The 24,326-nt window shown below is 37.7% G+C and overlaps 1 protein-coding gene across 1 annotated transcript in view; it reads right to left on the bottom strand.

Annotated features, from left to right (window-relative positions):
* LOC108970092 (neural cell adhesion molecule 1) overlaps positions 1-24,326 on the bottom strand; it is a 289,712-nt gene that overhangs the window by 46,723 nt on the left and 218,663 nt on the right. The window lies entirely within an intron of this gene.

Genomic DNA, 24,326 nt, shown 5'->3' with positions numbered 1-24,326 from the left:
CGATTTATCAATAAAATTCAACTTTTATGTATTTGTACACCATAACGTTTATGTGGCTTAATTGTGTGAGCACAAGTGTATGTCAAAGTTCAAAAATAAATCGCAGCAAACTAAGAACGAATTTTTTTAATGAGATTTATTCTTTATACTGACATATCACCCTATTGCCTATACTAAACGTAGCGAAGCTACAGAACCACCACTATCAGCCGCACATTATTAGGAATTACGAAAAAAATCAAAAACATTAAAGCACCTGCAATAGAAAGTTTATCGAATAGAACATTATATGATCTTCTGTCTTTAAGTGCATAATAGTACAAGTGTTAACCGACCCGAAGAGAGATACAACGTTTGCTTCTACTCCAAAAACCAAAAAGCCACCTGAAGAACCTTTAACTCATCGACATTTGTCAGGCTCGGGCGTCGGTGCAGTAGAAAATTTCACTTGAATAGTGCAAACTTAAATATGATATTTGGAGAATCACATTAGGCCTCACTGTTAAAGAACGCATGCCTAGTGAAATTGACCGAAATAGTTGTCACATTTTCCACATCAGTAAGTGCAAAGCAAAGTCTAAACATCTGCAATATTTCTTCGCAGAAAGAAGTATAATACAAAAAGTATTAAAAAAGAACAGAAATCGCAACAATAAGCAACTGCTGGTATGAAACGGCAGCAGTYAAAAATAAAAGAAATAAAACGAAAATGCAAATGCAGCAGCGTCATAGCTAACGGGAAACGTGTGCCATATGCACACCGGCTACAGCCGTAGCGACGTGGCAAGCAACAACAACAAAGATTTCCAATAAAATGCAAAATTAAAAAGCGCTCCAGCGGCGGAAAAACGACACAAGGCGCCCATATGRCAGCAAAATGCACCGTGGTGCAGTGGGGCGTATGAGTAACATGCCAGTCGGGCATAAAATGTCACGCTCGATCGCTTTAACGGAACTACAAACTATGCAATACTGAGAAATTGAGAGAAATAAAAATTTTAGCTTTTAAAGATTGAAGGTATATTTAGAGAAATACACAAAATGTAAGRAAAAGCAATAWTTTTAAAACTAGAGCGTTGACTTGATTTTTGCAACAGTTTAAAATGGAAAATTGCGGCGATAACAATTAAAAAAAAATAGAGATTTTGGCATAGCTGCACATTAAATGCGCTAAAAAAACTATTGTAGATAAAGTATTTAGGATTCGATTTGCTTGACCTGCCGTAGTTTCCAATTGCTCTCTAAATTTTGGTSTTGACTCCAATATTGCATCATACTATTTTAGCAGCGTTCGTGAAATAATTTGATATACTCCATGGAGAGCGACAACTTTTCTTCAGTTTTTTCCTAGCCCATGATTACTCGAAACCTAAGGGCGTTTAAGGGCAAACAAAACCATTTCCGGAGAGATTAATTGCTTCCGAGCCAAAAGGCGATGAGCATAACAATTTTTATGATCTGAATTCATGAGATGAAACATCAAATACTWTACGATCCATTTGTGAAAACTGATGATCGATGACAGTTCAAAGAAAATGTTTCTACTGAGCAATAAGAACATAAATCTGATGAAATTATAGCATTCCTCGACATCAAATATTTACTGCCTTAGTTGTAAAAACTATTTTGCATAAATTTTCGCTGAAATCCGCTTAGCCCGCAAACACAACAGCAAACTTCCAGCAACTCTTGCACATACTTCTGAACAATTCGAAAGCTTTTGCATTTATCTTGCGCCATATTTACACAAACAACTTTCAGTTTTCCTTCATTTGACATTTCATTGGATCAAGAAATGCAGCGCTGCAATCTTTTGATACTCCTGACACACTCTGACTCTGTACTCACCAGCAAGTGATTCAATAGACTAATGCAAGTATATGTTAGTGCGTGTGCTTGTGTTAGTGCATTCTTAATGCATTTCGCAACAAAAGTCAAAACTTTAGCTATTACAGATTTTTATGTTCATTTTCTTTGCGCTTTTCCAATGCAGGCAACATTTTAAATTGACTTATATAATTCAGCTACAATTTTAATACCGAAACTTTCTGCAAATTGCAATGAACTAGCCACCCCTGCATTGCGTGGCAAGGTAGTGCTTCCACATCATTCAAATGCGCATATTGACGGCGTGTGGCGCTGGCTGCTTGCCGTTGTTGTTGCTGGTTTAGAAAGTTGTTAAAAAACAAAGTGGCAACTTGTTGTTTATTTATTTCCAACATTTCATTCAATCATTTTCTGTAATTGAAATTAGCAAAGTTTTCGCCGCGCTGCGAATGCACGCAAATCAAAAGCAAACGCAAGCAAACGAAATTTCAATGAATAGTGAAAATTCGCTGTGCAACTTGTGGCAACATGCGAAAGGCACGAGATGAAGCGCGGTGAGCCCTTTGTTGGAGCCATTTCTATCGCTTGCCTGGCAAATAGTCTGCGCTAGCAAAAAGTTCTCGGTTTATTTATTTATCTTTATTAATTTGTTTACTTGCTTATTTAGTAACGTGTAAAATTTCTCTTGCTAGTCTGTTTTCTAATTCGTTAGTTGCATTGTGTGGCTGTGTACATTAACGAATTTGAGATTTTCTGCTAGCGAAGATTGTTTAATTAGCGCTGGTCTAGTTTGTGACGGGTGTATTTGAAAGAAGAAAAGTTACATAAATAAAATTTGCTTTAATTTTCTTCTGAAAAGCATTTGCGTAGTTAAAAATATACCAAGATATAATAGTAAATAAATTCAGCTCTCAAAGGCAACACTACGGGAGCAGCGCCCTCCTAGATTGGGAACACCCACCATCTTCACATATCATTTCTGTTCTGTTAACAACGAATACGATCGAAATCTGATGTCGGATGTCAGATGAAAACTGTTAAAAGCACCTTAAACTCTTATACAGGCTGGACTATTTAAGGATCCTCAGCCAAGCTGAGCTGCGGTATGSGTCGTATGTCTCATTGTATCAGTTCTTTTAAATACCCATAACATGTTCAAACGCTGTGGTCTTAACTGTCAGAGGAGTGAATTGTTTCACTTCGTCCCTGTCACAGTCACGACAACTTTGATACCTATATCAGCTGTAAAATAGACGTCAAATTGCAGTCAGATAAGCTTCTGCTGTGTTTGTCAAACTTATGTCAAATGAATGTTGTCAAATGAACTTCTTTTAGCATCTGTCAACTAAATGTCAGATGTGGTTTTTAAACGACAGTCAAATTGATAGCAAAGGCACGTCAGATGACAGCTATCAAATTGATGCTAGATGTACTAGTTGTCAAAAGAATGACAAATGGATGTTAGGTAGACTTGAGGTAACAGCTTTAAGACGAATGTCCAATAGGAGCTGTCAAACAGATACTAAATGGTTTTTTAGAGCGCTGTTATCAGATAGCTGATACCAGATGGATAATCTCAGATTGATTGCCAATAACATGGATTGGATTATTGTATAACATTATGATGTTTTCCATCCGAACAAAGAATCCAATCGGAATAATTATGGATGTCAGATGGAAGTTGTCAAACGGACCATAAGCCATAAGTTACTTTCAAGACTGGTTGACACTTTGATCTAGTATTTTTATATAACCTCTACAATCGTTGCAAGTCAGTCCCAGCTAGAGTCACGACAACTCCCGTATCCATTTCAGCTGTCAAAAGGACATAAGAACGCAGTCAGATAACCGTCAAATGTGGGTGTGAACTGGATATTAGATAGACGTCAGATATCAAGTGGCAAACAGATGTCAGATGGATCTCAGATGACAGCGGCCAAACGGATGTCAGATGGCTGCAACCGAACAAATTTTAGACGGATAGACGTCAGAGAACAGTTCTCAAACGAATGTCATATAATTGTCATATGTGATATCAATTTGGTGTTAAATAGGCGTCAGATGAGAGCTGTCAAACAGATGATGGACGTCAGATAGCAACTGTCAAAGGGATGTTATTTGTGCAGCACACGACTGGACTTCAGTTGGTATCATTCAAATGGATGTCAAATAGACGTCAACAAACAGTTCGTCATTCAAATGTCAGATGGAAGGAAAGCCAAATATATGTCAGACAACAGCTCTCAAATGGATCTCACATAAACTAGTGTTGACAGCTGTCAGTCAGATTTATGTGGATAATTTCTATCAGACGCTAATATAAACTTGCCAGTGTCAGTTGTRTACTCTCGTGAATCTCTGTTAAGTCGCGAATTGCGAAATAGCCTTTAATCTCTAACAAAAGTAAAGTGTTTTAGTCCCTACGAYTAACGAAAAGGGTTGCTCACAAACTTTAAAACTTTTAATGCTGCACACCAACAAAAAATCTACCCYTTCCACGGCAAATCGAAAAGCATTTACCTATGAAACAGCAAATCGCTTGAGTAAAGTTAAGGTACTAAACAACCAAACTAACTTTATTAATTCGCACTGCAATTGACATGCCAGCGGAAGTTGCTGAATTTTGTTTTATTTTATTTTTTGTTAAGTTTAAAGCAGATTTTGTTTTGACGTTTGACTTGCCAGCACCAAACCACACACTGCTGGAATATTATAATACTAATTATTATTGCTAAAGCACATATGTACACACATTTGCTTCCATACTTATATAACTGCTCTGCAGACACGGCTAATTTGTTGTTGCAATAATTTTGTGAATMTATAGTTATGCGCATGTGCGGGTTTATTATGGTTTTCTAATTAAAATGGAGCACGTACGGCAACCAAYAAATAAACAGCATGCATCTAACACGCTATATCTAATTATCACAAACGGACCGTACTTAATTAAAAATACCACAGGAATAATATTTTTCATAACTTTTACTGCAAATCAACGGAATAAACAGATATGATATGAGATGATGTCTGCCCATGAACATTTTTCATTGGATTCCCTTTTCCGTGATTGGGTTCAGAAATAATATGAAAAAATCGGGAGGGATGCTCTCTCTCGTTGGTATACCCTGTGTTGAGTTCGACTTACTTATGCGAACGCCCAAGAATCAAAGAGAGTCATAAAACCACGAAGTATTGTTTTAGAGAATTCATTGTGACTTTAATCGCAGTGTAGCTTAAGGAGAAATTTATATTGTTTCATCACATACCTAAAACCTTTTTTAGTCTTTGATAAAAAAAAAAACCTAAAACAAAATTGAGTTCCTATGGAAAGATGTAGGCTTAGTAATACGTTTGACCTTCGTACCCGATTTTGCTGAAGCCAGTAGCTTGTCCAGAACTCAAAGTTGCCACCGTGGCGAAAATTAGAAATGGAGGCAAGTTCACCATCAATTTCAACTTCCAAACTCTGTCACCACCGTATTCTCACTCATCGTATTYTCATATAGCTTTTTAATACTTTTTTAAGACGTAGTCACACCAACGCTGCCGATATATTTTATTAACCAATTAACTCAATATCTTAATAACATTTGTACACAGTTCCTTATGTAATAGTACTTGTTGGGATAGCAAAAAAATATCATCAAGCTTTCGTAAAATCATCTCTGGAAGTGCTCAAACGCYACATGAAAGACAGCAAATAGGACTTGTTTCCGCGTTATATTGCTTTCCGCTGGAAGAAAGCAATCGCTGAGAAGATATCAGCTTTGGTCAACGTAAAAGGGATTGTGGGGCATCAGGAAAACGCCACGAACATCGATAGTGACTTGCCAGAAGCTCCGTCCGTTGTTTGGAAGGTTCTTAAACATCCAAATCGTAATATGTGCCTGGAATCAATTGAATAATACCTGTTTCTTTCCATAGCGTATTATTTTCGGGTAATCTAATTATTTACCAATAAGATTGTGTTTTTTAAGGCAATATGAAAATATATTGAAAATGCAAAAAACTTATCGAATAAAACGGACGCAAAGGTAGGTCAGTGGACACTGCCTTGAACATTCTTCTCTCCTGGCTTCACAGTAACATAAAGCATAAGAAGTTTACAGTGGGAACCTTCTTCTTTATCGAGGGGACATTCAACAATGTCTTGTCGAAAGCGATTAGTAGAGCATTAGATAAGTTTGAGGCTGAATGGAACCAGGAGCATCTCACCTTCCAAGTTCCCTGCTATGAAACGATCGTGACAGAATGGGATTTTCCGCGAACACAACAAAGTGTGAGTAAGCGCACACCACAAGGCAGTATTCTTTCGCCACAGACGTCGTAGCTCTCATGGTTGCGGGAAAGTTTCGGAATACAGCGTATGAGCATACCCTAGGATATCTTAACATCGTCTTAAAAAGACCGAACTGGTTTTATTCACCAGAAAGTAGAAAATCCCGAAGTCGTATCTACCATCCATAGGAGGAACRCTGAATTCCGCCTTGGCGGTCGCTTCTCTGCTTACGACATTCGGGAGAGTCTTGGATACAAAAACTCGCAGGTGAACTCTTTTACGGATGAATCAAAACTTGCGGGGACCGTTGTTGGAGGCGTACATTAACGGTATCTGTAATGTAGACTGGTTAGGGTGCTTGGCCAAAGCAGTATTGCAGGAAACAGTCCGTCTGATGAGCTTGCTATGACAGTTATTTCAGTCTCAATAACTGCTTTTTAAGGCTCACTACTGGACTGTTGGGTCTCAAACTAACTCGGCAGGCGTTGGTCAACTACCAACCGCTCCGCAGTGGCAAACTTGATCAGTATAAATCGTAAGAGGTACAGTGAGGTTCAGGACGTTAACCATTTGAAACCTTAATCAATCGAACATAAACTTCAATAGCAAAAATGTAACTAACTGATAAAAAAAAAATTAAGATTTAATGATATAACCAATAATATTTCCCCTCAAATCAGACCTGAGCTACAAATATTTCTATTCAATGATATTTCAATCCGAAAGCTTAAGACAGAAATCGCCACGAGTTATCGCAATTAAAAAGTAATAACTTCACTAACGTCGACAACTCCATCGCGAACTCGTTAAAATAATTAAAAGGAACGCGGCAATAACAGCAGCTACAACCGCGCAACTAACTGAGCAGCGTAAATATACACGGAACAACAAAAACAACAACTAAGAAAACTATTAATTTTATATGCATGTGTATAAAAATGAGTATGTGTGTGTGTTTATGTCTGGAAGCATGTGGATGTGCGTTCATGTAATGGAAGTAATGGAACACGCCTTACACTTTTAATTACGCGCAGAGAGGAAAATTATAGCGAATTGAAAGTTAACTGCACTCAACGAAATACGCACAAGACTCGAAGATAAATGAAATGGCGAATCCAATTTATTGTAATCTAAACGCATTTGACAAGTAATACTTGAAAAGCTGGCGAAGCGATAGCATGGCTGCTCGTAGGGTCACACTGTGGCACTGCTATACCGGTATGTGGAACCTGAAGCGGAGCAAACGAAATGAAAAGTGTAAGAAGTGAACGATTTACTAAACGATAGTAAGGAGTTAGTGGTAAGTACCTAGTAGGGACACGGGAATTAAGTTAACATTTATTCTAAGAAGTCAGACCAGTTGTTGATGAACGAAAATATGCTAGAGAGAAAGGTTAAAAAAAAGACAAAGGAAAGAGTACGAGATAGACTGAGAGACATTTCAAATTAGGAGCAAAAGAGGGAGAGAAATAGAGAGATAACGAGAAACGAGATAGATAGAGAGGGAGAATGGGAGAGAGTCCGAAGAGATCGAAAAATATACCAAACTAGAACCAAAATAGAGGGAGAAAGAGATAACGAAACACGAGATAGATTGAGAGAGGACAGGAAGTCGAAAAAGACCGAAAAATATGCCAAACTAGAAACAAAAAAGAGTGAGAGCGATGACGAGGCACGAGATAGATAAAGATAGAGATGGAAAGAGAGTCGAAAAAGACCGAAAAATATGCCAAATTAAAATCAAAATAGAGTGAGAGAGTAGTAGTGAGATGGAGGGAGAGAGTAAAATAACACGATAAAGCAAATAGTGTACGAAAGTCAGTGAAAAACGGGACAAAGCCAGAGAGAAGGTCAAATTGGAAAATGTGATAGAAATGTATAAAAAAAAATCGGAGAGTTTGGACTAGTTGTTGGTGAGCAGATGCTGGAGAACTGAAGCAAGTATAGAAGACCGAAAAGTACGACATAATAGAAGCTAGAGAGGAAGAGATAGAAATAATAAAATAGTAGGAGAGAAAAGTAAGGAAGTAAAGGAGTAAATATCAGAACAGAGCAAAGATTGTGAGAGAGATGGTGAAGAAACCAGAAAGGAATGTACAACAGTAAGATAAAGAGAAGATTGAGACAGAGAAAGTTAGACTGAGAGGGAGAGAGAGAGAAAGAGGGAGAAATAGAGGGAGAGAAAGAGGAGGACGGATAAAAGAGAAAGAGAGGGGCAGAGGGAGAGAAAGTGAGACAGGAATAGATAGAGACAAAGGGAGAGAAGTGAGAGAGAAAGGAAAAGATGGAAAAATCTATACTGCGTTTGAGATAGAGGCAGGGAGAACAGTGATAGAGGATAGAAAAAACAGTGCTGCATCATACAATTAGTCTAGTCTCTACTTTATAAATTAATTAATTTATAAATTCAGCTAACTAACTCAATTATGGAGAATATATGTACATGGAGGTGTCAAAAAGGTGTTCTATTGCTTGAAAATATAAAACACGCACTTATCTGCAGAACATATTAATAACACTATTTTTAGCCGCTAGAACTAGTTCTCAATTAATATCCCTACAGAATCCTTATTTACGCCAGTGTTGGTAAACGGGCTAATGTTTTAATAATTTTTACGCTATGCGTCATTTGTCGGCGATAATACGTTCTAATGCGCATACACAATGCGCCACTTTCTTGTAAACATATGCATTAATCCATATTTATGTATAGATATTGAGAAATGCAGTTGCGATATACGCACATGCCAAAGCTCGTTACCGCGGCGATATTATGTGGTTCACCGCAAATACTTTCGAGTATATTTTCATACATACCATATGTTATATATTATACATATGTATGCACAAAAGCAAGCTGAAATGCACACACTCAATTCTTGGATATGGAACCACATAATCCGATTAACTTGCCAATACAAAGTGTTTAGCAAATGGTAGAGGGAAAACAATAAATAGTAACTGGTTGCTAGTATTTTTTTGTTGTAAGAATAACACTATTTGCACGAAGAATGCATGCCCGTTTCTTTTGCAACTACTATCGTGTGAAAAATGCGAGCAACAATTGCACAATATGCGCTAAGCTGTTGCATGAAGAGTGTGCTTGTATGAGAGCATATGAAAATTGTAAATTTAAATAAGAGAAGTGGACAAAAGCAATACTAAAAGAAAGCAAAAGTCATTGCAGTTCTTTAAAGGGCTTGAAAATTTCCTAGTCAGATTGTTGTAAATTTTCTCTGAAGCAAACTTTGTTATGGAACCAATCTACGCTGCATTTATAAGATGATATGGCCGTTCAACTATTCTGAATTCGAAATGATCTCACCCGTATGCCCACTATTAACACTATGCCAACCTCTTGCCCAATCTGATATTTTAACTGACATTCTAAGCTTATTGTTATTTTCTTTCCGGGGTTAAATGAATTGTAGGATCCATCAACTTAATTTTTTTTATTGAATTAGGTGCTCAACTATTCAAAAATATTTTTATGTTGCTGAAAGTTTTAAATTTTTTAATATTTCTAATGGACCCTTAACGAACTTTTTACTTAGATTTTCGAAGAATTTTTTTTTTTTTTTTTTTTTTTTWTTTTTTTTTTTTTTTTTTTTTTTTTTTTGTAATTTTAAGTACTTCAATTTGCATTTTATAAAGAATATCAACAACTTTCTTTATGAAATACAAAGTGTTTGTATTCATTTTATCCAATGACAAGAGCACTTCTCATCTTCCGGATATTCATTTTTTCTAAGTATTATCCAATTATTTTATTCCTTGGGTTGATTGAATCATTGAGTCGTAGGTTTAAATTCGAGCCTACACTCGTCGGATAATTAAGCTAAGACCAAAACCTTCCCCGTTATTAATTATATCTTCTTTAAACACCAATCAAAGTGCGAAATTTTGATTGGTTCAATCAATGGGTAGTAGGTTCAAATCCTCGAGAATAGGGTCGGCATTTCCCAAATAAGATAGAATTTCTTCGAAACTTCATTTATGGGGTAACATAGTTAAGACCAAAACCGTCTTTGCGACTGCATTTATCGGATAACATAGTTAAGACCAAAACCTTCTTCTTCTGTAAACACCAATCAAAGTCCGATATTTTGTACCACCAACTATCGGTTACACTATTAGAAACTAACTAAAAGCTTTGAAAAACTCAAAAAATGTCTACTTATTAAATCCATATTTACTATTTCCAAGTTAAAAAAAAAAMMAAAAAAAAAAAACACATTGAACACATATTTGCCTACATTTTCACCAAGCACCAAAGACTAAACAAGTACAACCGGAACTACAACCAAACACGCGCGTTAAATAAGAATTCTGATATTGCTTTCTCGTAATTGTGCTGTGTGTGTCAAAGCAGTACTAAAACCACATCAAACGGTAAAACTTAAAGACCCCGCGGCTTAGCGTCTCAACGCACGCACACACATATACACATTTGAATGAGGTTACGCCGCAGCACTGGTCATTGCACAGAATCGTCGCTTGTGTATGTAATTCTTATGTGATGTGTAAAAACCACATCAAATGGCTGTTTAAAATTGAACGAATTCTAATGCCAAACGCGTCAGCAATGCGCAATGGATGGATGTTCTGCGTGAAAATGGCCAGGGAGGCAAGAGCGAGCTGCGCGCGCGCCCAGTGGTCAAAGGACATGTCAGGCGATGAGACAAAGGCGTTAGAAGGAATTACAATTGTCACAAAGGGAGCGACAAACGGCTGCTTTACACGTCCGCTGGACACATAGCTGAAAGCGGCAGCGGGTGCAACACGGCGTAAACGTACTGTATAGCACTATATTGTGCATGAGTGTGTGCGACATTTTAACTATGCAACAGCGTTTGCGCATTTATTTCACAGTTTATTTATACGTACATATATAAGTACATATACATATACAAACGTATATTGCAAGCAATTGTATATACATATAATGACCCCGACTAGCTGTATGCGCATATATATCGGCACAAGTATGCACTCCGACTATCTTTCCAGGCCGTTAACACGACGGAATGTTGCTTTGTTGTACTCATTGCTCGCAGTTGTTTTGCGGCATGATACTGTATTGCTGTTGTTGTTTTTGCCTTTTCATTACAGTGCCTGTGTGTCCTTAAAGCTTTGTGAACCGTAAGAATTTCCGTTGCATTGGAAAAATATGTTGCATGCTGACCGTAGCTGACTCTGCAACCATAGCGGCGGATGTGTACTTACGGATATATATACATTTATACGCAATACTGTATACAAATGAAATATGTATATACACATACAATCGTATATATATACATATAACATATAAAATAGAGAGATATATTTGAAGCTCTGTCTGTTTGCAATGAAATTCCAATGAGCAGGGTTAAAAACCAGAGTTAAAGCGGTTAAATCAATCCAGCGAGGTGCTTTCAGATTTAAACAAGAGGAAAATGTTTCCTTTTTCGCAGAAGTTAATGAGTCGTCTGTTTAGCTTTAGATGCAAGTGACTAGCACTGGGTTTTGTAAAGAGAGAACTAACTTCAAAGAAACATGTTTGGTGCTAATTTTTTTTATACTTCTGGTGTGTGTCTTAGCTAAATTAATTAAGCTGCATCGGACGGCAAAAAAATTCTTGAAAGGTTTTTAGCGCTCCAAATAAGCCTTTCATTCGGGAAGCTACATGATTCTAGATGCTTAGAAGACTTCTCCGAAGCGTTATCTGTTCTTTAAGATCTTAAATTGCTAAATTATGAAARAATTTACGGTTTTTAGAGTTTTACTTACGTAATTGATAATAAATACGAAATATTTGATAGAACACTAGGGCCATCAAGAAATATTTGGAAGCAAATTTTTCAAATTTAGGTATATCTATACATACTTCAAAATTAAAAAAAAAAAAAAAAATGAAATGTTTTTGGGAGTGTGATGTCCTCCACTGCACCAGAGATTACAGCATTATCAGCGAGTGAAACCTAAAGTAACATATTCTCTTTAAAAATTATTTTCATTACAATGACCTATGCAGACGACGTAGTGCTTATGGTCAAAGAAAAGTTCCTTAGTACCGTATACGCGTTCATGTGGGGGTATCTCAACGTCGTAAAAACCTATTCGGTCGGAAGTGGTCTCGTTATCACCTCAAGTAAAACCGAGATGGTTTTAATTACCAGAAGATAAAAGATCTCGATGGCACCGCTGCCGCTAATGGAAGACATTCGCCTGCAACCGGCGTATACAGCGAAATATCTAAGGCTCATCCTGAAAAGAAAGCTTTCATGGAAGCCGAATATCGAAGAGCCAACAAAAAAAAGCATCGATTGCCTAATACTGCTGTAGAGGAGCCATTGGCAAGAGGTGGGGTCTTTCACCAAACGTGGTCCTCTGGCTCTATGACACCATATTCACTTCCATTTTATTTTATGGAGTCTTCAGCCCTCCGCCACGGCTTTAGAAAAGACCAAACCAACAAATAAACTCGAGAGCGTTCAACGGGCGGCTCTCATCAGCATGGATAATGCGCTAAGGTCCTCTCCAGTCGTCATTTTAAACATAATGCCCGTGGAAATCGTTGGAAGGTGTATGATCGCGAAAGTGGCCATTAGACTTAAAGAAACTGGGTCCTTAATAGAACGCGTATCTAAACACTCGGATATCCTCACACCCTTTGACTGCATACCGATTAATCTAGATCATGAAGTCGCCAAAGCGAACTCTGGCGGCCTTTCTCTGCTCATATACCAACAAAGAAGCCGTTGGAAGGAGAGGAGGGATTTACTTCATTTTCAAACTTCCTGACTATTGCAGTGTCTTCCAAGCTGAGGTAGGTGCAGCCATCAAGGTAGCAGTAGATTTGCTGCTCCGGAGTGCGGCCTCCTTTAGAGAATTGACTATTAATTSAGACAGCAGAGCGGCGATAGTTGCCTTGAACCCATTTAAAGTGCTTTCAGGGTTGATCGAGGAATGCCTAACCTCGCTATCAATAGYGTCGAGTGTCTTTGTGATAGTATCGCAGKAAACTGTAAAGCTGATGAGTTAGCAAGGAGAGACACCCTAGAACCASTATCGGTAGAATGRAGGCCTGTGAGACCTCATATTGACCGCAGGAGATCTAGTGATCTCTTTGCTCTCAGTAAGGCTTGACTATAACTAGTTGTGTGGCTTTTAACTAGCCATTGTCTTATTAGCGTACATGCTTTATGTTTGGGAATCTTACTAGATGCCTTCGGCAGAAGCTGTATGGAAGAAGATGCGGWAGAAACAAATCAACACTTCCTTACTTCAATAAAAGAAAGGTGAAGAAACCACAACTTGTAACATGGTATACCACCATCTACTGACCTCTACCGAGGGACACATACATATATTAACCCTTACAAGTACCCTATTTATGTTCTCTTCACACATGGCTAAATTCCTTTCCAATCTTTGCCACTTGAAAGCTGATTGAGCAACAGTGTCTCTTTAACTCGACACTTGTTTCAATGCATTAGCAAGTGCTGCGAAATGTGCAAGCATTTATCCATTTATGCTGTCAAAGCACGCRCTGCTTTTGTTGTTGCTTGGTATGTGATGTGATTTCAAGAATTTTGTTTAGTATTTTGCTGCTTCGATTTAAACTAAAGCTGATGCATACACACGCATACAAGCAGACATACGCGCCTTGACAACAGTGTTATCATAGTGAGTTTGCCGCATAATGTTGCACACAAGAAGAAGAAGAAGCAGCAGCAAAAGGGTGCCACTTTGAACAGCGCAGGCAGCGATGCGGTTAGCAAGCTTTGGTATCTCCRCCGGTGCCTTGTTTTACTGCTTTTATGCATTTTGCTTGCATTTGCTATTTACTCAAGGACGCATTGCCGAACGARTAGTTGGCTATGCGTGTGTGCTTGTGGCGGAATGCGCTTGAATGCTCGCATATCTTTGTTATTGGCCACTAACGGCGCGCTCTGCAACACCTCTGCTGGCACTTACTGCCGCTCAGCAGCTCTGCTCTGCCCTGCTGTCCGTCCGCCGCCATGCAATTTATCTCGGTTTTTCGATTTTCTTTTGTTTGCTATTCTTTCGCCGTCTTCTTGTTATTGTACGTTTTTCATGTTTCACTGCAATTCTGTCGCATTGCCTGCCCTGCCTTTGCGTGTTGAATGCGCTATGCGCAAATTGCTTTCAGAATGCGTCTCTCACTTTGTGTGATTACGTTAACGCGCTCGGAATTGGCTTGAATTGACGTGAATTGGCTTAGCCGTCGAGCGGCAAGCAGTCAAGCTAAGGAACCAGCCAACCAAGCAACCGACCAGCCAACCGACCATCTATTTAACCGAGCAAAAGCGCTACCAGTCGAGGCAGTGTTGCAGCMATAAATTGCCAGCAATGTGACCTTTTAGTTGCAAAAATATTTTCGTTTGTTGTTGAAGTGTGCATTTTTCTCTTCCTCTATTCGCCAGCAATGCAAGGCAATCGTTTATTTTTCTTTTGCTTTAAAGTGAACATCAGATGTTCGTGTGTTCTTAAAGGACAGCGCTTAAATCGGGATCATGTTTCRTGAGGTTTGGGTTTTAAAATTAATGGTGATCCGGAGATTTTTTTCGCTTGGCTTGATTTATCTTCAAAAACATATCCTCTATATTCTCTACGATTATCACAACCTTTTCTATAACAGTGGATATTAAATTTTGAGTAGAAGACATAAATTATGAAATATGAAATTTTTGATCCAAAATTAATTAAAGCACTCAAATCTCTGCCTCTGAACGATTGATAGCTTGTTCTGCTAAATCTAGATAGAGATAAGGTGCATCAGAGCTGCAATGCTAAGTTAGGAGTGTCTATCCTCTCTAAGTTACTTCATCGTCAGACTCGCTGAGTACTGCTAAGTGTGCCTACAGAGTGGATTCTTAAAGCCGAGCTAAGCTCATTTTCCTATTTACGGAACACACGAATTTACGCTGGCTTTATGTGACCACTTTGCGGCTATCCTATACCGACGAGCTCGCAAGAGAAGGCGTCTTTGAACCAAGCAAACATGTAGCTCGCGTCAGTTAGCAGTTATTAGTTAGCGATCAACTCCTACAAGATTGCGATATTCTTCAGGCCTAGAGTAGAGCGAAGAAGGTCACTGAACCGCCAGTTCTTCGCAATGTTCACCAAAGCATTCAGACGCCAAGACTAAAAATCTTATCGGACACGAATTCCAAAGGCTACATGGCAGAAATGAAGTCATTCCTCCTGCATTGTCCAAAATTTGTAAAACTAAGCTTCTTAGCTCTCTTTCATACGTCATAGTCAAAGTTTTGGCGAAAATATCCGAAATTGATATTAACCGAAACTGCAAATTTTGTGATATACTTAAAGTGCTTTGTCGATTTAGATGTCACATCGGGCCGACGTTCTACACTGTTCAAGTGTGCTTCTTGCTGGCATTTGTAATAGGGTCGATTTAACCTAACCATAAAAAGTTTGATCAGTGTACACCTTTCGTATCAACTGTTTCAACGTTGTAAAAGTCAATTCAAAAGTCTCTCGAATTGATAGGTAGGCAGGCTCAATTAGAGCGGAGGAGTGATATAATAACATGCAGTTCGAGAGGAAACATAAATTCGATGAAAAGTCCATCCCACGAAATTTTTTAAATTTAATTTTTACTTGTGAATATACATGAATATATTTAAAATGTATTCTTACCTACAAGGTGTGATTTTGTAACTCCGAAATAGTTGAACCATATTGAAACAAATGTGCACTTACCTGGAAGAAAGGAAAAATATGTTTGAAATTTATTTTTAAAATTATTAAGAAATTCGTTTATAACAAACATTGTTTTAATCTGTAATATCATATAATAGGTATAAAATGTCTTTACAGACCAGTGTAGATAATTTATTTTTAAAAACAAAAAAAAAAAAATGGCAGGATGAAACCTTTTGGAGCGGAAAAATAGTTTGCAGACGACCTGTGATCTGGAAAAGGAGGRAAGGGCGTGGTTAAAAATGGTTTATCACGATTTCCGACAAGATTGCAAGGGTTATAGAAAAAAATTATATGGCAATATTGCAACATTGAACACACCTTTTCACATAATCTCAAAATGTATAAACAAATTTAAATAACCAAGATTTTGGGTGTTTCATAATATTTTTTTATATTGCACAATATTTTTTTATATTATAAAATTTTTTTCTTTAGCGAACTTTGGTGTAAACTTTACTAGTGTCATCAGTAAAATACTCAATTTTTTTTACAGCTGTTACTACGAAATTATAGGTAGAGGAAATTAAAAAAAAAGAACTCGTAAAAAATTATAATAACAAGGGAGTGTTTGATTGAAGTTTATACAGCATTTACCGACAGCCATTGGTAGGTCTTTAATATAATATATGATTTCGATTCATATTACACCAAGTAGACAATTTCAATATATCCAAAAGTCCAGTTACCAAGTAACAGTGAGAACTTAAACTTTTGAGCAGACTTCGGTAAGGAAAAGTTTATGTCAAAGCAAAACTTTAATATCGTGCAGTGATAACATTTTTATTTGTGAAAGGTGTAGCACCAATAAAATTCACATACAAATATGTATATCATCACATACCATTGTATAATGATTGTTCACCTACAATACCTACAATTAGAACAGCAGAATGATGGGTAGCTGAATTTAAACGAGGTCGTACAAACATTGAAGACGATTAAAGTGAAGGACGTCCTAAAAGAGCATCAACGCCAAAATACAGAATATGGGTTTGGAAGATCGTCGATTGACTGAGAGAGCTTTAGTATAAGCTCTTCACATCTCGTTAGACAGTGCGCGCTATATTTTAAACGAAACCCCATTCGAATACGGCTTTCTCAGCAACATTTGGAGCATTTTARAAAGGATAAAGTGGTTTTTGTGTGTCGATTCACTACTATTGATGAAACTTGGGTCTATCACCATGATCCTGAATCAAAAGAAGAAGCTACAGAATGGTGTGAACCTGGTTGTTCGGCTTCGAAACGAGTTCGTGTCMGGAAATCGGGCAAAAAGGTTATGGCATCAGTTTTTTGGAATGGAGAGGAATTTTTTTGTGGATTACTTGCAAACTGSTAAAACAATTTATTCTGAATATAATTGCAATCATTTGGATTACTTAAAGGAAAAATTTCGTCAAAACAGACCCGATTTGCAGAAGAAAAAAATCACTTTTCATCAGGACAATGCACCGTGTCACAAGAGCACTTTGAGCTCAAAAAGTGTATGCATTGAAAGCGTTTCTCATCAAATGAAGTGGTCAGAGCGGCTGTTGAAGCGTATTTTGCAGAACTTCCGGATTCTCACTTCAGGTATGGGATCTACAGATTTGAGCATCGTTGGGGCAGGTGTGTTAAAGTTCAAGGATTTCTGTATTTCAGAAAGATATCTCAAAAACTGAGCGACTAGTTCGCGCTTCTACAATAGAGGGACATGGCTAAATCAACTCAACTTTTTATAGAGCATTCAATAATATTGATAGCAACAAAAAATTAGAAAATTGTAAGGCGAAAAACCTTCCCGTTACATTAAGGGCTCATATTTGGAGACACTTTCGTGAAGATATGTATATCAGAACCTATTTTTCAGTGTACCAAAYAAAAAAAGTATTCGTTTTGTAACCCACCCTAGTATACACATGTATGTATATGAAGTTGCAAATATCGAATTCCACAGTCCAAAACCAAAGGCAAGAAGCAGCACTTATTTAAGTTTTGGTTAATTATAACTTTTAACTACTTGTAAACTATAATCACTCCACAAACACCGAACAAAATGGCTGCCCTGTCAAATAAGCGTTATTTTCTTTGTAAGCAAATCACATACACAAATACACACATACAAAAACTGTGTTTGTTAGTCACCGCTTTGGCATTGTTTTTCGCGCATTTTATTAGCCAAATTATCTGACGTTTGCTTTCATAATAGCTACATACTGTTAAACTCAACAACTCAACAATATACATCATGTGGCCAATAAAAACAAMAACAAAACAGTTTCAAGAGTTTTCGCATAAAACTTGTCTGGGCACCTAATAAACGTACGCTGTTTGCGTCGATGTGACCTCGGCTGGCGCAGCCAAAACAAAAAACCGCCGCCAAAGCAACTATACGAACTATAGCATCAAAAACACAACAACAATAATAAAAATAAATAACAACATTGAAATGAAATACAAAAACTTTTCACGCGCAAATAGTTTTCGCACTTTTCGCGCCTCACAGCTACTTGAGCTCTTTTTGCGGTGATCTGAGCAAGTGTTGATCTAGCGCAGCGGCGCGACGAGCGGCTGCAGCGCGTTCAACCGCCGTCTGCTATATTCACTAAGCGCAGCAGCGAAAGTTCAGCGATTCGGGGCACAATTTTTAACACTCAAAACTTGCGCCAGCAAAACAGCGGCGTCCAACCACGAGAACAACAACTATGCTGATGGTCGTTGGCAGACACGAAAGTCGACCCTGGTGCCTTGGTGTAACGCAAAGTTGCCTCTTCAGCGCAGCCAATGTATAACTTTTCATAAGCGTTGTATCAGCTAAGTTGCTATGGTTATTGTTATTGTTTTTGTCAGCGGTGGTTAAGGATAATGTTAGCACTATTTGTTTTTACTGTAGCCGCAGATAAATTTCAGCGCAAAAGTTTTGGCTTTTTGCACATTAAGCTACCGACGCAACGCGGCCACAACAGCTGTCGCACACGAGTGGGCGGGCAAGCGAACGCGTGAGCCAGACAACAGCAACACTGCGCGAAAGATAAAACAAACACACCAAAAAACAAATAGAAAAGCGACAGCAGACGATGTGATAAAAGTGGAGCGGATATTGGTTAAATAAACAAATGTGTTTGCGGCGCCTGAAAGCAGACTAMATGCGCTTCATAAGCGTGGTAAGTCATGATAGCCCGTCCGTCCGTGTGCGTTTGTGTGTGCGTGTGTGATTAGCAACAAGTCAACGTAGCCAAACTCAACACAAAGTCGTTGACAGTGTCACATTTGTGGCCATAGCTCGTACCTCGCCGCGCTAATGTCAGGCCTCACYCCACCTACACAAACGCGAGCGCTATTTCATTGCCTGTCAACATAAAAGTCAAAGTGAAAATTTTATTAGGCCATGCTCACACAAAAACACACACATACAAAATATGTATAATTGGGTATACTTATCTACAGGTATAATGCGAACTATCATAAGGGGTTCGTCAATTGGTATAGYAAAGTAAAAAAAATCATTAAGATTGTTATAGATTGGAGACCAAGGTTATAATGGCATCATTTGGTAAGATTATCGAAACTAAAAATCTCTAACTTTTAAATTTCAAACCCACAAAAAAACACTAATAATCCCCGACGTCCCCATTGACAAAAAATAAGTCAGTCGACTTTCATAAGCTTCTCTGTAGACGAACATTTAATCAGCAAAATRATGCGCCATTGACAGGAACACGTAATAATCACTTGATGTCAGGTCCAAAGGAGAAGGTGGAAGCATAAAAACATCCTAACCAACTTCTCGAAGCTGCTGGCGGGTCTACGTCAATGTGAGCCTCCTAACGTTAGCCCGATGAAACACAGTTGCTCTGAACTTTACCAAAGCTAGCCACTTCTGAACTATTGCTTCTTCGGTCGGCCAATAATGGAAAATTCAAACCTAAATTTAGAGTCTCGATAGTAGATGAATCCCTGCCAATCACACAGAAAACCCTTCCTGATTGTTACTGCTGCGTTGGCCACCGTTTAAGTCGGGTCCTACCGTTTTGTTGCGATCGCATATGGGAATGGGTGTGGCGCTCTTTACGTGAACTCGCGTAGCATCCTTTCGTCGACTTTCTTTTCTAATAGTCTTATTTAAAAAGCATCAAAATTTACTTCACTCCCTGCTTAGCTTCTGGACAATCGAACAACGCGTGTTACAGATTACTAAAGCCATCTATTGGAAAAAATTTTCATTTACTAGATTTGGGCCTTACTAGATAGGTTTTAGAAAATCGAAGTATAGTAGGCTCTGTAACAGAGATCTTTGATATGATCAAGCAGGTTTACCCAGATGTTGCTATAGCAAGAAGTGGCGGGTCTCCGTGGCACCAAGTCTTTTTGTSAGGGCCGGGAAGAGGTCGCTGATGAAGACCGTGCTGGGAGACCTTTCTTTGTTTTTTTACATCAAAGGCATCGTCCAACATGAATTTTCCAGCCGAAGGAGCCTATTTTGAAAGTTTTTAAAGAGTTGGTTCAATAATTTTACTTTTAATTGACTCAGTTCTATTACTTTCTAGCAAACCCTGTACATATCCAACCCGAAAATATCTCTCCAACTGACCAAACTGAAAAACCCTGTTTGCCTGCCTACCGGAGTTGTGTAAATAAAGACTCCACCGGTACATTTAGTTATGCTCCAACTATTTACGGCCACTGCCGAGCATTCGCTTACCCGCCTGAGTCACTCGTCGCAGTCGCCGTTTGCTCGTTGGTTTATGTTAAGCGAGCGTAAATGTGTTGGCGTGAAAGTTGGCAAACCGCACCTGGTTTTGTTGACTTTGCCGTGTACGGTGGGCACCATGCACCACTTACCCTCCACTAACTTAACTGTCGAGTGTGTATCAAGGCAAGCAGCTTCAAAGCAAACGTCGCGATGGGAAAATTAAGTGAAGTCAACGCTTGTGAAATTGCCGCTAAAGTCTTTAGGCGGGCTGGGGCTCGGTCGTTGAARCAACATTTGTGTAGAGGCTCGCTTATGGACTTGGGGAGCAAACAACATTTTCTGCATGCAGCTGTTTATTTGCAGTATAATAGCGCATTTGTGTGCATTGGAATTAAGTTGTTGGCGACAGTTGTTGTTGCGGTAATTGTTGTCGTACTCTTGTAGTTGTGGAGTMATGTTAAATGAGCGATTTGAATTGTTTGCTTTTGTGGTGAAACGAATATTTYTAGTAAATTGTGAAAATTTCTACAGAAAGAGATAGCGACACAACGCCAGAGAGTAGAGTAAAAAAGAGAGAGAAATTTGTATATAAGGATCAGGTATCCAGAGGTAGAGAGAGTGATATAATGAGATAAATAATGATAATTAAAGAACATCAGGATACTTCCTCAATACTTCTACAGCGAGAGAAAGCGAAGAGAGCGATTGGGTCTGGTAGACTAAAAACAAAGAAATAGAAATATTGGTAGATAGAGATTGGGTATCCAGAGAAACAGAGAGAGAGAGAGATATTGAGATAGATACTGAGAAATTAAAAAACATCAAGCGACTTTTCATCAATTCACCAAACACATGTTTTCGACCTCCAGTGAGATAGAAAACTTCTATAGTACTTGGTAAGGTAAAACGAGAGAGAGAGTGAGTAAGATATACAGATAGACAGAAAAATTGAAATTTAGAGATTAGGTACCCAGAGAGATAGAGGTAGAGAGAGAAATAATGAGAAAGAGAGAGAACGAGATATAAAGAGAAAATAATGACATGAAAAGAAATAAAACGACATCAAGAGAAAGTGAGAGTGAGAAATATCGCTAAAATATATTAATATATGACCACTGTAATTACTCTTAACTCAATATCAATTGAATTCGAACATACATATTTGCGACCACTTTTCGTCTATTACTGAACAAAAAGAACTTATCGCCTTGGCTCCATTACTGTAATGCAATGTAAATTCATTTTGATCAAATTGAAGAGAACAACAGTGAGGCGAACAAAACATTTTTCTAGGAACGTACAAGAATACACACAGGTATGTGTATTCGAACATGTTTAGAAATCGTGCCTGATATTAAGTTACAGTAATCGCCGAAAAACTCAAGAAGGCACGCTCCACTGATTTTCCTAGCAAACAGAGCTRAGTGTGACGTAACTTCGAAGTATCACTAGAATACATATAAGCAATATTTACATAAAACACACAAGGGCGTAGAAGTTGAATGGAAGGAGGGTCTATTTAAGGAAAATTTGTATAATTTTACAAAAATTTTTATAATAAATTTGTATGCGTCAATTTTCAGTGGCACGATAAAAGGTCTGAGAATGAGTGTTGAAATTTACAGTCAACCAGAGAGACTATAAAAAAGGTGTATAGTCCTACACTGATTTCGGACTTTTTTTGAAGTTCTAAAAATATATCCAATTCATAAGGATTTCTTAGATATTCATTATTATATTGGCCATAAATTCGAATTGAATATCGCAAACCATATTTGCAATAAGGGTTTAGAAAATAGATTACRTTCGAGCATTTCTGATGTGATTTTAAAGGAACTATATATGTATTGATAAATTTGGTTTATGACTTCTGAGATATGCATTATTAAGACAAAGGATAATCAAAATATCTATATAGGAAACAGGTGTACTTATATTTTGATTTCACCCATTTTCAAACAGTATCATAAGGATGTAATGCAAATTTGAAAGAATCCCGTCAATCAGCTTTTGCGACAAATGAAAAGGTAGCTGGAAGATGACGGATAGCTATGTGATGGGTATAAAAGACAAACAAGAGCGTTGTTATTAAAGAGCACACCAAATGTGACAGCTTAAAAGAGCGGCAATTTATAAGATTTAGAAATTATTTTAATTTATTTCTTTAAAAATATATTTGTACCTTTATACACTTTAAGATAACACATTAAAAAGGAACCGAAGCTGTAACACTGTTCAAAGGTGTACTTTTTATAACCAAAAGGTTCCAAACAGATTTTTATCCGAATTTTGATCGATCAGCTTATATGTGAGCTATATGCTATAGTGGTCCGATTTGAAGTTGCGTGCATACCCACATTTGGTTTTCGTCCTTTTGTACTAAGCAAAATCTTGGAAGTTTGGAGCGAAACATTCAAATATAATCCGTATCAAACTTCCCGCAGATATCTTGTCAAATGAAAAATTATTCCACACAAGACCTTGAGTTTGATCATCAGATTAGTATCAGATTAAACAGTTTTCCACAAAAGCATTTGATTTCGATCGATCAGTTTGTATGACAGATACATGCTACAGTGATCTGAAAACCATTGCTCCGACTRATGACTAATGAGCAGCTTCTTTGTGCGAAAAGAACGAGGGACTTCTTCGCTTCTTTACTGGCRTAAACACTGCTTWTGCGGTTATAGRCAAGGATGGGGTGCAATGGGGTATATTTATGCTTCTGGGTAAGCCATTGCAATTACCCAATTCTTACCCTTSCGTCGTCAACGCGCGCCCTGGAAATATGAGTAACCCTTGTGTGAGATGCAGTAGCCAATCCGCGTGAAACCCCTGGACACGGCTAAGAGAGACTAAGCTTCAACGGAGCCCGTTCGACATATTCGGTTTAAAGGCTCGCTGAAGTCTAACTGCAGTGTCTGTAAAACAAAGGTGTGGTATCGAGCGGGTTTATACTATATGTAATATATACTTTGCAGGGTCTCCGTCATTTTCTTCTGGGTGCCACGAAACTTTGTGGCAAGCTTAATATAACTTGTTCTGGGCATGCAAAATAAAAGTGCGATCCGCCAAGGCGCTAAAAAAAAGATACAGTGTTTCTGGCTTTATTCTTGGATGAAAGCTTGAATGTAAAAGTTTAAACAAAAAAATATTATCCGTAAAATGATCTAGAGCCGCACAAAAAAATCAATTTACCTAAATTTTGGTCGTTTTTGACATGCCAAAATTTGACTTTGGAATATATCAAAAAATTGGAGGTATAAAGARATATACATTTGTGAAACATTCAAAAAAAAATTTTATGATCTAATCATTTAACTCCTAGTTTATACATTAGCAAACTAGAATAATATAGTTTTGAGAAAAATTTAAAAAAAATTAAACTGAGAGATTTAAGAGCGTTTTAACCTGTAACTCTAACAATGGGCAAAAATAAAAACAATCAAAGGAGCAAAACATAAAAATCCAAATTTTTTAACAACTCCCCATTAAGTGTCTCTTTCAAAAAATCGAATTTTTATTGCCTTATTAAATTCTGCAACACTTTAAGAATATTATCCTAAACGTTGATTCGAGTAATAGTTTCGGATATACAGTCTTGAGAGCTTTTGCGTTCTAGGCTAGCTAGGCTAAGTGCGCCTTCTTTAAACACGTTTTCCTTGAAACTGTTTTTCAGGCCGGTTGGCAAGATTTCCGGAGAACCACTCACCAATCTTCATGAAATTTTACAAAGCTCTTTGAGATACAATACTTAAAGACTTGGACGAAGGATTTTTTTCGATTGAACTATTTGAAAAAAAAATGTAA

This window comes from Bactrocera latifrons, unplaced genomic scaffold (genome assembly GCF_001853355.1).
Source record: "Bactrocera latifrons isolate USDA-ARS-PBARC rearing strain unplaced genomic scaffold, ASM185335v1 scaffold_28, whole genome shotgun sequence".
Taxonomy (NCBI): domain Eukaryota; kingdom Metazoa; phylum Arthropoda; class Insecta; order Diptera; family Tephritidae; genus Bactrocera; species Bactrocera latifrons.
Note: the sequence above shows the minus strand (reverse complement) of the source record. Positions and strands in the feature narration are given on the sequence as shown.